This window comes from Monodelphis domestica, chromosome 4, assembly GCF_027887165.1.
Source record: "Monodelphis domestica isolate mMonDom1 chromosome 4, mMonDom1.pri, whole genome shotgun sequence".
In the NCBI taxonomy this organism is placed as follows: Eukaryota; Metazoa; Chordata; class Mammalia; order Didelphimorphia; family Didelphidae; genus Monodelphis; species Monodelphis domestica.
The window spans coordinates 424,659,679-424,675,693 of record NC_077230.1 but is presented as its reverse complement, the minus strand read 5'-3'; the positions used below and the strand labels follow the sequence as shown (position 1 = coordinate 424,675,693).

Sequence of the window (16,015 nt, the reverse complement as noted above, 5' to 3'; positions counted from 1 at the left end):
CAATGACTGCCCAATACTCTTTCCTTCAATCCCTTTCCCTTGGTGCTGTGGAACCACGGAATATTTCTAGTCTTGGTTGGAGTATAAGCTATGGTCATGCAATGGGGCTGGCCTTGATTCCCCTTGGTAGGGAAATTCTGGAGATGGAAAGGAAGATATAAACTTTGTCTCCTTTCACACAAAGAGATTCACCATTGGACATATATTTTCCTCTTTGTGGCATTAAATGCCACATGGAAGCATGTCTCTTGTGAAGCCTGGTTCTGATCTATTGGCTTTAGCATTCAGTAGCTGGATCCACTGTAGAATTCCTGCTGCCCAATTAATTCACTGGTCTGACTTTCCTATGTACAGATGACAGACCCTCCATTCCCATAATCCCATTAATGTACAGCAGGACCATAGAGAGATCATCTCTGGCCTTAGTTTCCTTTTATTTCATGTAGTTTTATTGTTATTAACCTTAGGGGTATCCCAACTTCCTGTCCCTGCCTCTAGGAATGTTCTGAATGGAGAGCAGGGGGGAGAGATAGAATTGTGAAGTGCGGAAATGACCTTGGGGAAGTCAGACACCAACAGGATATACTTCAGAGGTGGAATGATTTTTTATTGGCCTCAATCTGTACATGAGGATGATGAAAGCACACATTTTAAATGATCATATAATTATCTCTGTGTCATTTTCTTTTGTTAACTATTTTCCAATTACCTTTTCCCCTGGTTCATGCAGCACCTGAGAATGTTGCAGGCTATGTATTTGACACCCGTGGTTGAAAAGAGCTTTTTCTTAATTTATTTTTTTCCAATTAACTAAAATCTATTTTCTGTCCCCCTTCTACCTTCTACCAGTAATGAAAACTAAAATCATTGGGACAGGTATGAGTTGTGCCTGCCTGTAGCCACAAATTAATATATTCCTAGGTGGACACCTGAGAAGGAGAGTTAGAAACTGAGAGAAAATGGGTGAAGGGGATATAGAGAAAGAGGAAATAGAACAAAGGAAGTGAGACTCAGAGACAAGGCTTCAAGAGCTTGGGATCCAGCCTGTGTGCTCCTCTGATGGTGGTAGAGAGAAAGAGAGAGTGAACTATATATGTCCTCAATCTTTTATTCGAGGATCAAGGAATGGGGAATGGAGGTAGCTAATGATCATTTTACAAGGCACAAGACTTAACATTGGTTCAACTGACTACCACAAGATCAAATAGGAGGGGTTTATTCAAACATGTGACCTGGTATGGAATCTGGTCAGACAAGGTGTGAACTAGGACCCTATGGCAGCTTACCCGGGAATTCTTCTTATTTTTGGACTGTAGATTTGGAGAGTAGTCAGAATTAATACAGTACCTATTAAATGCAATGATCAAGACTAATAAGCCTATGAATCCGGTACATGAGCACATAAGTTGCAATATTTACATATTAATAATTGTTTCAAGATTAAAATACATGTATGATGCCGCATGGACAATCAAGGAAAACTAATTTCAGAGGTCAAAAAATATGTGTTGCAACTTACACCCTCAGTCCATCCCATTTCTGAAGAGAGGCAGCTGATTTCATAGGAAGTCTATAGCTTTTTGTAGAAAGTGAGTAACTTATTTCATCATGGGTCTTCTGCAGTCCTGGTTGGTCAGTGCAGTGATGAGAGGTCCCATGGGTTTCCAAGTTGTTTGCCTTCAGAACAATGTTGGTATTGTATATATTATCTCTTGGTTCTACTCACTTCATTCTGTATCAGTTCAGATAAATCTTCTGAAGTTTCTTTTCTTGAACTCATTCTGTTCAATGTTTCTATGAGTGACTTGGATCAAATGAAATAATATCTGTAAAGAGTTTTGTAAATCATGACCACTAATGTTCTACTAATTCTACAGACAAGCAGAAGGCATAATTTTGAAACTGGAAAGAAAAAAAGAAATAATGAGAAAATTGGCAGGATAGGGATTGTTGAAACAGGTAGGATGCAGAAGTAGTTTAGGATGCTGGCACAGTACACATAATGTGATAAGATGAATGTAATTGGGGATTGATATCAGGTCCTATCCTTGAGTAGAAAAAGTCCAAAACACAAAAAAGCATCGGCCTCGATGGGACAGTGACTGGTACCTATGCCATAGAAAAGAGTTGAAGTAATGGGGTATGGTTGATTTAAAAAAGGGGAAATTGGAGACAGACTATTAATGCCAATTTGGATTGCATAAAGAGATTTTGGGGATTATTGAGAGATCCACAAACTTATTATAAGTGGGAAAGGTAACAGGGTAGTTGAAAAAGCATAATGCATACTTTTTTTAACACTTCCCTTTTAGCCTTAGAATCCATACTGTGCAATGGAGGTTAAATGAGTGGCCTAGGGTTATATATCTTTGAATTATTTGAGGTCAGATTTCATCCCAGAACCTCTGATCTCTAGGCCTGGCTCTTAATGCACTGAGCTACACAACTACCTCAACCACCAATGCAGTCTTAAGAGAAGCATGTCCATTTCCAAGAATAAGGAGAAAGCTGCCCTTCTGTACTATCAGATGGCACTTGGATTATTGTATTTGGTTCTAGATGACTATTTACAAGTGGCAACAGTGAACTGGGGAATGTTCAGCCAGATTGGTAAGGAGTCTGGAGTCTCTGAAGATCAATTGAGGGAACTACATATTAGAAAAATGCCTGGGACTTCTACTGAGTCACAATAGGGGGCTGCTAAAGAGTTGTAAGAAAGAAAGACTGCAACATTACCAAAGCAGGGATAATTAACATTTATTTTATGTAGCACACAAGGTTATCCTCAAGAAAAAGGTTGGGGATGTAATATGGAGGCCTCGAAGGAACAGAAGTTCAGACCTCTGAATACCCTTCCTAATGGATCACAAACTGAATGCTCCCACGGGATTGAAAATCAAACTTAACAACAAGTCTGAGCCAAGGAACCATCCTGCTGGACTTAATTCAAAAGGTACACCCCCCCTCCCCCCATAAAGCCAGAATCTGAGAACACTCAGGGTTAAGGGGGAGACTGAAGGAAGGTCCCAGGACCCATCCCCCCACCCACCCAGAGTGCTGAGATTCCAATGGCAGCGGGAACTTCTGGGTGGTCAAAGGTGCTGGTCTGAAAGGCATAACTTGCAAGCAGAGCTGTGCCAAGTTCAGAGTGTCCAACACAGATGTCGGGGAAGGAGCTAGGGAGGGAGCATAGACCTGGCAGCCTTGTCAGAGTGGTGGAGATCCTCCATATTTGCTCCAGCCTTCCAGGAAGTTTTGGACTCAGAGCACACCCAGCCCAACTAAGCTGAACTTAATCTCATCAAAAGACTCCAGAGTTCAGGGAAACCCAAGCTCCATATCCATCCTCATTGACTGCTGGACTTTAATGCAATCAAAAGCCTCCAGAGGTCAGGGAAGCTCAAACCCCACCAGAGGCTACACTGAGAGATCTCCTATTAAAGCTCCAAGAGGGAAGACTGACAGAAGCCCCCAAAACCAAAAAAAAAAAATGAGAGGAGTAAGAGCACAGACAAATATGGGGAGTAAAGAAGGGGTGAATTTCAGCAAACAACAGATAAAGAAGAAAGAAACTACAATAGACAGCTTCTACTCAGCAAATGGAACAGAGGGGGAGAGATCAGCAAACGATAAATCAGAAATCCCAGTGAATTGGATACAGGCTGTGGAAGAATTCAAAACACAATCAAAAGAAGCTGAAGACAACTGGGAAAATAACTTAAAAATTAAAATAAGTCATCTGGAAACAGAGGCACTTGAACTAAAATGAGAACATAGTGTCTTGAAAGCCAAAATCAACCAGTTGGAAAATGAGGCAAAGGAGATGAAAGATGAGGCAAAGAAGATGAAAGATGGGACAAAGGAGAAGAAAGACAAGGTAAAGAGGATGAAAGAAGACATTCAAAGAAAATCAGATCAGAAGGAAAAGGAGGACCAAAAAGCCAGGGATGAAATTCATTCTTTAAGAATCAGAATACAACAACTGGAATTAAGTGACCTCACAAGGCAACAGGACACTATAAAACTAAACATAAAGAATGAAAAAATTGAGGAAAATATGAAGCCTCTCATTCACAAAACAGACAATTTAGAAAATCGTTTGAGAAGAGATAATTTAAGAATCATTGGTCTACCAGAAGACCATGACAAAAGAAAAAGCCTGGACATAATACTACAGGAAATTATTCAGGAAAACTGTCACAATATCCTAGAACAAGAGGGGAAAGTGGAGATTGAAAGAATCCACAGATCACCTCCTGTATTTAATCCCAAACTGATAACACCCAGGAATGTTATAGCCAAATTTAAAAACTATCAATCAGACTAAAGAAAAGATATTACAAGCTGCCAAGATGACGCCATTCAGGTACAATGGAAACACAGTGAGGATAACACAAGATCTGGCTACATCCACACTGAAGGACTGAAAGGCATGGAATATGATATTCTGGAAAGCAAAGAACTCTGGAACTAGGTCTACAACCAAGAATCAAATACCCATCAAAACTGACTATATTCTTACAGCAGAAAGTATGGTCATTCAACACAATAGAAGAATTCCAAGCATTTGAAAAGAAAAGATCAGACCTGAACAGAAAATTTTATGTCCAAGCATAGAACTCAAGAGAATCATCAAAAGGTAATTAAAAAAGAGGGGGAAAAGAAAAACAAAAAAAAGAAGAAAAACATGTTTAAGAGACTCAATAAGTTAAAATTATATGTATCCCTATAAGAAAGAGAGGTCATTGGTAACTCTTAAAAACTGTTGCTATCACCTGGGCAGCTAGTAGAATTACACTTAGAGGGAACAGTGACAAACTGTATAGGATGAAAGGACAAGACACAATAGGTATATAGATATATGCATGCATAAATACATATACGTGTGTGTGTGTGTGTATACAACCAGACCTAAAAAAAAGAGGTTAATACTAAAAGAAACAGGAAAAGAAACAAATGGGGGTAAATTTATATGTCACAAAGAAGCTCATGGCAGGAGGGGAGAGAACATCGATACACTGGAAGGGTAAAGAGGGTGGAGATAGGAATTACTCATCGCTTATGTGCTTTGAACCTGACCTAAAGAGGGAAGAATAATCCAATTCATTGTGGCAGAGAATAGATTTGCGCCCTATATGGAAATAGAAGGGTAAAAAGTGGACTGGTGGTGAGGGAAAGAAATACAAGGGAGGGAGAGGGTGGGGGGGAAATTTATAAAAAGATTACAGGGGAAAATAAGGGGGGGATAAAAAGGGAAGGGGTTTAGAAAGGGAAGTAAAATAAGGGTGGTAACTATGGGGACTGATTATAAATAAACATTAGTGTAGAAGGAAATAGTGAAAGTAGAAAAGACAGGACCAGGAGTAGAAATCAAAATGCTGGGAAATACACAGCTAGTAATCATAACTCTGAATGTGAATGGAATGAATTCACCCAGAAAATGCAAGTGGATACAGAGTGGATTAGAATCCAAAATCCTAACATATGCTGTCTGCAAGAAACACACATGAGGAAGATAGATACACATAGGGTGAAAGTTAGAGGATGGTCCAAATCTATTGGGCATCAACTGATAAAAAGAAGGCAGGAGTCACAATCATGATATCTGACAAAGCCAAAGTAAAAATAAATCTAGTTAAAAGAGATAGGGAAGGTAATTACATCCTGATAAAAGGCAGTATAGACAACAAGGAAATATTTGTACTCAACATGTATGCACCAAATGGCATAGTATCCAAATTTCTAAAGGAGGAACTAGAGGAGCTCAAGGATGAAATAGATAGAAAAATTATATTAGTGGGAGACCTGAACCTTCCTCTATCTGTACTAGATAAATCAAACCAAAAAATAAATAAGAAAGAGGTGATAGAAGCGAATGAAATCTTAGAAAAATTAGAGTTAGTAGACATGTGGAGAAAAATAAATAGGGACAAAAAGGAATACACCTTATTTTCAGCAGCACATGGTACATTCACAAAAATTGACTATGTATTAGGGCACAAAAACATTGTAAACAAATGCAAAAGGGTAGAAATAATAAATGCTAACTTCTCAGACCACAATGCAATGAAAATAAAAATTAGTAAGGGTACATGGAGAAGTAAACCAAAAATTAATTGGAAATTATACAATATGATTCTCCAAAATCAGCCACTTAAAGAACAAATCATAGAAACAATTAATAACCTCATTGAAGAAAAAGACATTCGTGAGACATCCTTTCAAAACCTATGGGATGCAGCCAAAGCAGTACTCAGGGGGAAATTTATATCCTTGAGTTTATATATAACAAATTAAGAAGGACAGAGGTCAATGAATTGGACATGCAAATTAAAAAACTAGAAAGTGAACAAATTAAAAATCCTCAGAAGAAGACTAAATTAGAGATCCTAAAAATCAAAGCAGAAATCAATAAAATTGAAAGCGAAAGAACTATTGATTTAATAAATAAGACTAGAAGCTGGTACATTGAAAAAAAAACAAATAAAATAGACAAAGTACTAATCAGTCTAATTAAAAAAAGGAAAGAAAAAAACAAATTGACAGTATCCAAGATGAAAAGGCAGACCTCACCTCTAATGAAGAGGAAATTAAGGTAATCATGAAAAACTACTATGCCCAATTATATGGCAAAAATATGGCAATCTAGGTTGTATGGATGAATACTTAGAAAAATATAAATTGCCTAGACTAAAAGAAGAAGAAATAAATTACCTAAACAACCCCATATCAGAAAAAGAAATTGAAAAAGCCATCAAAGAACTCCCTAAGAAAAAATCCCCAGGTCCAGATGGATTCACAAATGAATTCTATCAAACATTCAAAGAACAACTAATCCCAATGTTATACACAGTATTTTACAGAATAAGCCAAGAAGGGGTTCTACCAAGTTCTTTTTACGCCACAATACTGGGTACTGATCCCAAAGCCAAGCAGGTTAAAAACAGAGAAAGAAAATTATAGGCCAATCTCCCTAATGAATATAGATGCAAAAATCTTAAATAGGATACTAGCAAAAAGACTCCAGCAAGTCATCACAAGGGTTAGCTACTACAGGTAGAATTCATACCAGGAATGCAAGGATGGTTCAATATTAGGAAAACCATCTACATAATTGATCATATTAACAAGCAAACCAACAAAAATCACATGATTATCTCAAAAGATGCAGAAAAAAAGCCTTTGATAAAATTCAGCACCCATTCCTATTGAAAACACCAGAAAGTATAGGAATAGAAGGGCCTTTCATAAAAATAATAAACTGTACATATCTAAAACCTTCAGCAAACGTCATCTGTAATGGGGATAAACTCGAAGCCTTCCCAATAAGATCACGAGTCAAACAAGGATGCCCATTATCACCTTTATTATTTAATATTGTACTAGAAACACTAGCAGTAGCAATTAGAGAAGAAAAAGAAATTGAAGGTATTAAAATTGGCAATGAGGATACCACGCTCTCACTCTTTGCAAATGATATGACGGTCTATTTAAAGTATCCTAGAGAATCAACTAAAAAGCTAGTGGAAATAATCAACAACTTTACCAAAGTTTCAGGATACAAAATAAACCCACATAAGTCATCAGCATTTCTATATCTTTTCAACACATCTCAACAGCAAGAATTAGAAAGAGAAATTTCATTTAAAATCACTCTAGACAATATAAAATACTTAGGAATCTATCTCCCGAGACAAACACGGGAACTATATGAACACAACTACGAAACACTCTCCACACCATTAAAACTAGATCTAAACAATTGGAAAAACATTGATTGCTCATAAGTGGGATGGGCTAACATAATAAAAATGATCATCCTATCCAAACTTATCTATCTATTTAGTGCCATACCCATGGAACTTCCAAAAAACTTTTTTTACCGAATTAGAGAAAACCATAACAAAGTTCATTTGGAAGAACAAAGGATCAAGGATATCCAGGGAAATAATGAAAAAAAAAATACATAGGAAAGTGGCCTTGCCGTCCCCGATCTCAAACTATATTACAAAGCAGTGGTCATCAAAACAATTTGGTACTGGCTAAGAGACAGAACGGAGTATCAGTGGAATAGACTTGGGGTAAATGACCTCAGCAAGACAGTCTATGACAAACCCAAAGACCCCTGTTTTTGGGACAAAAATCCACTATTTGATAAAAACTGCTGGGGAAATTAGAAGATAGTGTGGGTAAGATTAGGTTTGGATCAACAAATCACACCCTACACCAAGATAAATTCAGAATGGGTGAATGACTTGAATATAAAGAAGGAAACTATTAGTAAATTAGGTGAACACAGAATGGTATACATGTCAAATCTTTGAGAAGGGAAAGATTTTAAAACCAAGCAAGACTTATAAATAGTCACAAAATGTAAAACAAATACTTTTGACTAAATCAAATTAAAAAGATTTTGTACAAACAAAACCAATGTAACTAAAATTAGAAGAGAAGCAACAAATTGGGAAACAATCTTCATAACATAAAGCTCTGACAAAGGTCTAATTACTCAAATTTATAAAGAGCTAAACCAATTGTAGAAAAAGTCAAGCCATTATCCAATTGAAAAATGGGCAAGGGACATGAATCGGCAATTTTCAGTTAAAGAAATCAAAACTATTCATAAGCACGTGAAAAATTGTTCTAAATCTCTTATAATCAGAGAGATGCAAATCAAAACAACTCTGAGGTATCACCTTACACCTAGCAGATTGGCCAACATGACAGCAAAGGAAAGTAATGAATGCTGGAGGGGATGTCGCAAAATTTGGGACATTAATGCATTGCTGGTGGGGCTGTGAACTGATCCAACCATTCTGGAAGGTAATTTGGAACTATGTCCTAAGGGCACTAAAAGATTGTCTGCCCTTTGATCCCGCTATAGCACTTCTGGGTTTGTACCCCAAATAAGGAAAAAGACATGTACAAGAATATTCATAGCTGTGCTCTTTGTGCTGGCAAAAAAAAATGGAAAATGAGGGGATGCCCTTCAATTGGGGAACGGCTAAACAAATTGTGGTATATGTTGGTGATGGAATACTATTGTGCTAAAAGGAATAATAAAGTGCAGGAATTCCATGGAGACTGGAACGACCTCCAGGAAGTGATGCAGAGTGATAGGAGCAGAGCCAGGAGAACATTGTACACAGAGACTGAGACACTGTGGCACAATTGAATGTAATGGATTTCTCCATTAATGGTAATGCAATGTCCCTGAACAATCTGCAGGGATCTATGAGAAAAAACGGTATCCTTAGGCAGAAGACAAAGTGTGGGAGTAAAAACACGGAGGAAAGGCAACTGCTTGACTACAGTTGTTGAGGGGATATGATTGAGGAGAAATGCTAAATGAGCACCCTAATGCAAATACCAACAGCAAGGAATAGGGTTCGGAGCAAGGGTACATGTGATACCCAGTGGAATCACACGTTGACTTGTGGAGGGTTGGTGGAAGGGGAGGTGAGGAAAAGAAAATGATCTCTGATTCCAATGAATAATGTATGAAAATGACCAAATAAAGTAATGTTTAAAAACTAAAAACTAAAAAAAAAAAGAGAGAGAAATTGGATACAGACTATTAATGCCATGTTGGATTGCATAAAGAGATGTTGGGGATGTTTGAGAGATCCACAATCTTATTATCAGTGGGAAGGTAACAGGGTAGTTGAAAAAACATAATGTATACTTTTTTTAATCCTTCCCTATTAGCATTAGAATCCATGCTGTGCAATGGAGGTTAAATGAGTGGCCCAAGGTCATATATCTTTTAATTATTTGAGGTCAGATTTGATCCCAGAACTTCTGATCTCTAGGCCTGGCTCTCAATCCACTGAGCTACACAACTACCCCAACCACCAATGCAGTCTTAAGAGAAGCATGTCTACTTCGAAGAATAAGGAGATAGCTGTCCTTCTGTACAATCAGATGGCACTTGGATTATTGTATTTGGTTCTAGATGACACAATTTACAAGTGGCAACAGTGAACTGGGGAATGTTCAGCCAGATTGGTGAGGGGTCTGGAGTCTCTGAAGATCAATTGAGGGAACTGCGTATTAGAAAACTGCCTGGGACTTCTAAGGAGTTGCAATAGGGGACTGCTAAAAAGTTTCAAGAAAGAAAGACTGCAACATTATCAAAGCAGGGATAATGAACGTTTATTGTATGCAGCACGCAAGATTTAAAGTTCTCCTCAAGAGAAACAATCTATTCTCCCCAATCCTCCCCAGAATGTGAACAGGGGAGTTAACCCGTTCTCAGGAGATCTTGGAATTGTTTATGCAGCCTTGAACTGAGATTTCTATGTTTTGGTGTACTCAGCAGGAATAGTATGTGTCAAACACCTGGGAAGAGGAATTTTTTCTCATGGGTTCCTGGAAGGTTCACTGCAATTCCCCATTTATTTTTAAGACATCAAATTCCTTTTGGTACAGGATCCCATTAATAGATTTTTTTTGCAATTCAGCAAAACTAGTAATTAAAGCTTTTAGCAAACAAGGCAAGCATAAGCAGATAAACAAAATCACAAATGCACCAACTACAAGAAGAGTCATATCATGAAATAAGGAGGAAAACAATCCTTTTTATGTTTCAATCCAATTATACAAAGAATATGCGATATGCTGTGGTTAGAGATCCTCCTGAAAGGATGAATCAATATTCTGAATTAATATACTGAGATTGTTAATATATTTGGTGATGTTTTCATGGTCCCATAATTCCTGTAATTGTAATTTAATTTTTTTCCAATGTTTTTGTGTCATTATTTACTCTTATATAGTAAGCAAAATGCAATATATCTATAATCACATTTCATGTGTGTTTTCAATGACACATTCTACTTCATTTGTTAGATCAGTCATATTTTTCTGTAACATCATAATACTTTTGTAAAAACTTGTATCAATTTCTTTTTCTCTTTCTAATGCTGAGGTTACATTTGTAGCCAATGCTTTCAAATGATTGGCGTCATTCTCAAGAGAATGTAAGTTAGATACTGATTGTGCTAAAGATACAGAATCTATTATAGTAGAAGCCAATGAAGAAACTAATGCTACTATGCCTAATGCAATACAAGTAATACATCGTTGATGTTGTGGTCTTATTTTTTGTTGTAATACATAAAGAATTTGATCCCCTGGGCTACCATACCATGAATCTTTATGTTCAGTGGCAAAAAGGGCCATGCGTGGTCACTTAATGATTAAGACAGGCCCATCCACCTGTGATCCTACACAGTAACTGACCCTACAGTTGCTACAGGTTACATTCCAATATTCAAATATCTAACTCTTTTGCTTGTTATTTCAGTAATGTTCAGCTTCAGGATGATTATTTACTGTAGGTATAAAAGCATATCCCCCTGTTAGGCAAGTCTGAATGTCTAATGTAACACTTGTATTTACTGGTTTTTGGACTTTTCCATTATTAGAAACATTAACATAGTGATACATATTTACTTTATCCAATGCCAGGGCTGTCTTTCCATAATCAATCAAAATCTGTATGAAATTAGCAGAACGTAACCAATTAGCTCTGGGGGCATCACCCACAAAGGCAAGCTGTATCCTCCTATAAAACTATCATGAAATTTATAAGAATCCAGTTTCTTTCCAATACACCTTGTGTCGTTATGCCAAGATACCCAAATCATATTTTTCCAATGAATACATGGTGCCCTTTTAGATCTACACAATAGCAAGGGAGGAAACATATTAACAGTGTCTCTTTGTTCATATTCCATCACAGAAGGACAAATAGGTATTTCTTGTCCCCAAGTACCATCACAAGACTCCCCTAGCCAAACTAAATATTGCAGTTGGCTGTACCCTTTATATTTTACCCCTTTGTCTACACGATAAGATCCTATCCAGAAAGAGTCTGACAGGTCAGGATGACCATAATAATGCGCCTGCAGAGATCTGAGGGGCAGGCATTCAGGATGGTCTCGTGTGAGGCACACTGGGGGTGCCTCAACTAGTCCAGTCCAATTGAAAGACACAAACAATTATTGGCCTAATTATTGTCCTTAGCTTGTCTCTCAAAATGGTAAATGCCAGGAATATCAGAATTAGTTTTTGTATATAAGATGACTTACGGTAAAGAGTGTCCCATGCTGACATACTCTACCCAAGGTAGTTGTTCCCAAAAAACCCATCTCTTTATTCCAGTAGCTGTACTTAAATTCTGGAATAGAAGTAGAAGAGTCAGTATCTTATTGAGACGTAGTCGAGTCTCCTTGTGAGGCTTCCGGAGTCCTCTTCTCGTCCTTCTCTTTATGGTCAGTCAGTCTCTTGAACTCAGCAGGAAGGGAGCCATACACTGTCTTTACCTGTGGAGCCACAAACAAAGCCTTGGCCTTGCAGAACCACTGGGTGAGGTCCTTGCCAGGATTGATCATCATCTTTCCATATGACAAATTTTTCTTCTGTAGCAGGGAATACAGGACTAGTGGTACCTCAATTTCGTTCATAAGAAAATGCAGAGAAAACATTTTCAGCTCTGGATATATTATTGGAAGTAAAGATCAAATTATTTATAGTATATACAGTTATTGCCGATCGTTGATGTGGGGTGCTGTCTCCCCCTTTTTGTTTTAAAAGAAACATTTTTAGTATTTGATTACTATGCTCCACAATAGCTTGTCCTTGTGGAATGTATGGGATACCTGTGAGGTGTTGAATATCCCAAGTTTTACAAAAAAGAAAAAGTTGTTTGGAAGTATAAGCAGGTCCATTATCTGTTTTAAATGTTCTGGGGGGACCAGGCATCTGAAAAGTAAGCCCATAAAAACCCTGAATAAGTATCCACAGTGACATGGATATATTTAAGTCGTCCAAAGGACGGTTTGTGAGTCACATCCATTTGCCATATATCTGTACTACTTAAGCCTCTGGGATTCACACCAATATACATTGGGGGATGGTTTGGAACACAATTAGGACACTTTTTAACAATACTCCTGGCTTGATCTTTAGTGAGTTGGAACATTTGGCCTAAAGCAGTACTATTTTGGTGAAATCTATGATGGATTCCTCAGCTAATTGCATATCAGTTAGATAACATTGAGCAATCAAAGCTTGATCTATGATATCATTTCCTTTAAAAATAGGTCCAGGTAAATTGGTATGACTGCGTACATGCATGGCATACACTGGATGTGTCCTTTGTCATATGACAGTTTGTAATTTACAGAATAACATTTGTACATTGCTTTGAGTAGATCTGATGACAGCTTGTTCTACACCTTGCAAAGACTGAAAAACATATTTAAAGTCCATTATGAGGTTGAAAGGCTCCTGAAATAACCAAAATTCTAGCAAAACAGCTGTTAATTCATTTTGTTGGGTAGTAGAAAAAGGAGTGGTAAAAATGACAGGTAGCTACCTTCCTTGTATACTCCTGCCTTATAACTAGCATTCGCATCAACATAAACATTAGGTCCTGATACTGGAAGATCTCTTAGAACACTAGGAAAAACAACAGGATGTTGGGACAAAAAAGAAAATTAACCTTGTGGAGTGTAGGTGGTAATAGTAATGGGGTATGCTAATAGTAAAGACTAAATATTTCTGTAGTATATCTTTAGCAATGGGTACCCAGATTTCATGAGGATACCATCCTAAACCTGAAACCACATATTCTATGCCTTTCCATATTAATTGAGCCATAAGACAATCCACAATTATAACTTTGTAAAGCCTTTCCCGATTTGCTTTTTAGATGTAACCCTTCAATGACTCTTTGTTTCTGAGTTATGGCTGGTACATAATTGCTCAAAATAATTGCTCAGAATTTCCTTAATTTCAACTTCATTGCTAACTCATTCATCCTTTTCATTTTTGCTTTTGGTAATTATGTTTTCCTCTTTCTTTAATGAAATTAACCAATGGGTCATCTATTTAGTTGTATTTTTATTAAAAAAAAAACAGATCCTAGATTTATTTAATTCTGCATTTTTTCTTTTGATTTTATTAAATTCTCTTTGGATTTTCAGGATTTTCTGTTTAATTGGACATTTCCTGATCTTTCCAGAGAACTGAAGTCAGTTGTATCCACAGAGAGCCCTAGAGAGGTTAAGAGGCCCTAGATCACATTAGGTGTCAACTGCTACTCTGAAACTTTTTATGAGCCAGAGTTCTTCCTGTCCTGTGTAAACCTCAAAATTTCTTAGACTTATAAATGTTGGAAATGTCACCATTGGGAAATTTCATACTTGAAAAATTCCCTATTGATAGTGGGTCTTGGCTATTGGAATGTGAACCCCATTGGCATGGGAGTTTCCTCCTCTTCCCTTCTTAAGATTACTTTAGGACAGAAACCTTTTGCTGAACAATGGAAAGGACTTTGACCTATGCTTAAGCATAGAACAGGAATTTCTTTGAGTCATGATTGATTTTAGAATTGATACAATGGAGATACTTGGAATCAATCTCCACCCTATTCAGTCCTAACAGGATTGAGTAAGGGCTGCAGCCTAGATCAAAATTTAATTATTCCAATCTCTATCCTCCTCAGGTTAGCAGGATTTACAAAGGGCTGTAGCAAAGGATCAAAGATTTAATTATTTGAAAATATGACCTTCAACAGACATGTGCAAAGCCAGAGACCTCTGGGTGGTCCAGGGTTAAGCTAGAGCCTCCATTGGCACAGGGAAATTGATGGACAGGTGATTGGGAGATGTGAGGACTGAGGGGAGGGAACTTGGAGGGTTTTCCTGAAGGATAGGAGGGACTGAAGACTGGGGGTGATTGAGGAGTTTGTCGGAGTGGTTGCGGTGTGCTCTGAGAAGCTTGCGCTCAAGGAAGCTGAAGGTGGGGGCCCTGGAGTCTGTTTCTCCATATTTGGTCATGTGAGTAATAGGGACTGATCTCCTTTCATTGCCCCAGCTATCTAAGGGCTTGGGCCTTTTGGCCCAGCCTAAACAGAAGGGGTATTCAAGCCCTATTCCCTTCTCTCCCCTTTCTCTCTCCCTCTTTCTCTCTATCTCTAATTCCTTTCTTCCTCCTGTTTGTAATTAAAACTCCATAAAAGGTTGACGACTGACTTGAGTTTTCATTAAGGAATTACATAGCTGAATTCCTTGGCGACCTTAAATTAATATATATCAGTCTTTTAAAAGTGATTTCCTTGTCACACCTGGTAGTTCCACCTAGTGGACAGAAGGAGACCAATAGCAAGAGAGGAATATCTGAGGCCAGGGATGATTGAGCCAGCCTGATTTGCATCCGATCATAGAGGGGCAAATGTTGGAGTCCATCCTCACCCATGAAGGGATTGTGTTGGATGTGGACCTGTTTATGGGTCTCAGCACTGTTGCAGAGTCAGGCCAGGAATCCTGCTCAGTTAGTTCCCCAAGGCATCCCAAATCATTTTTGGAAGAGAAATGATCAGGGAGTCAAGTCCATTAAAACTGGATCCTGTTTGGCTCTGTGACCTTGAGCTAGTTACTTAACCCCCATTGCCTGGCCCTTTTGCTCTGGAAACAATACATAGTATTGATTCTAATGCAGAAGGTAAGGGTTAAAAAAAGAGTTGTTCTGTGATAGACAAGAGATAAAAGGGTACCTGAATGTTGCTGTAAGGAGAAAGGAAAATAGTCCCCACCTGATCAATGTAAGCCACTGAACATCCCCTGGCAGGGGCACAGAACCCATTATAACTCCACCAGTCCATGGAGACATGTCTCCTCTCCCACTCAAGTCTTCTCTTCTTTGGGCTAAGCATCTCTAGTGCCCTCAATTGGTCCTTCAATTAAATATGTGTGTGCTCTAGTCTCTTCTCTGCTCATGACTCTCTATTGCCTACAGACTATCCTTGAGTGTTCTTGGTCTGTCATTAAACCTTAGCCATTCACAAAAGGGCATCAGGCCTTTCAGATACTTCTGGCCATGCATTGTGTGCTCAGACAGCATGAGTCTACATTTGGTATTCAGACTCACACTCTGTACTTTCCTTCCTCTGAACCGTTGTTTGGGCTATTTTCAGGATTTATACAGAACTTCTATATATGTTCTC

The 16,015-nt window shown here is 38.0% G+C and overlaps 1 protein-coding gene across 1 annotated transcript in view; it reads left to right on the top strand.

Annotated features, from left to right (window-relative positions):
- LOC103092368 (uncharacterized) overlaps positions 1 to 16,015 on the top strand; it is a 1,666,349-nt gene that overhangs the window by 1,284,795 nt on the left and 365,539 nt on the right. The window lies entirely within an intron of this gene.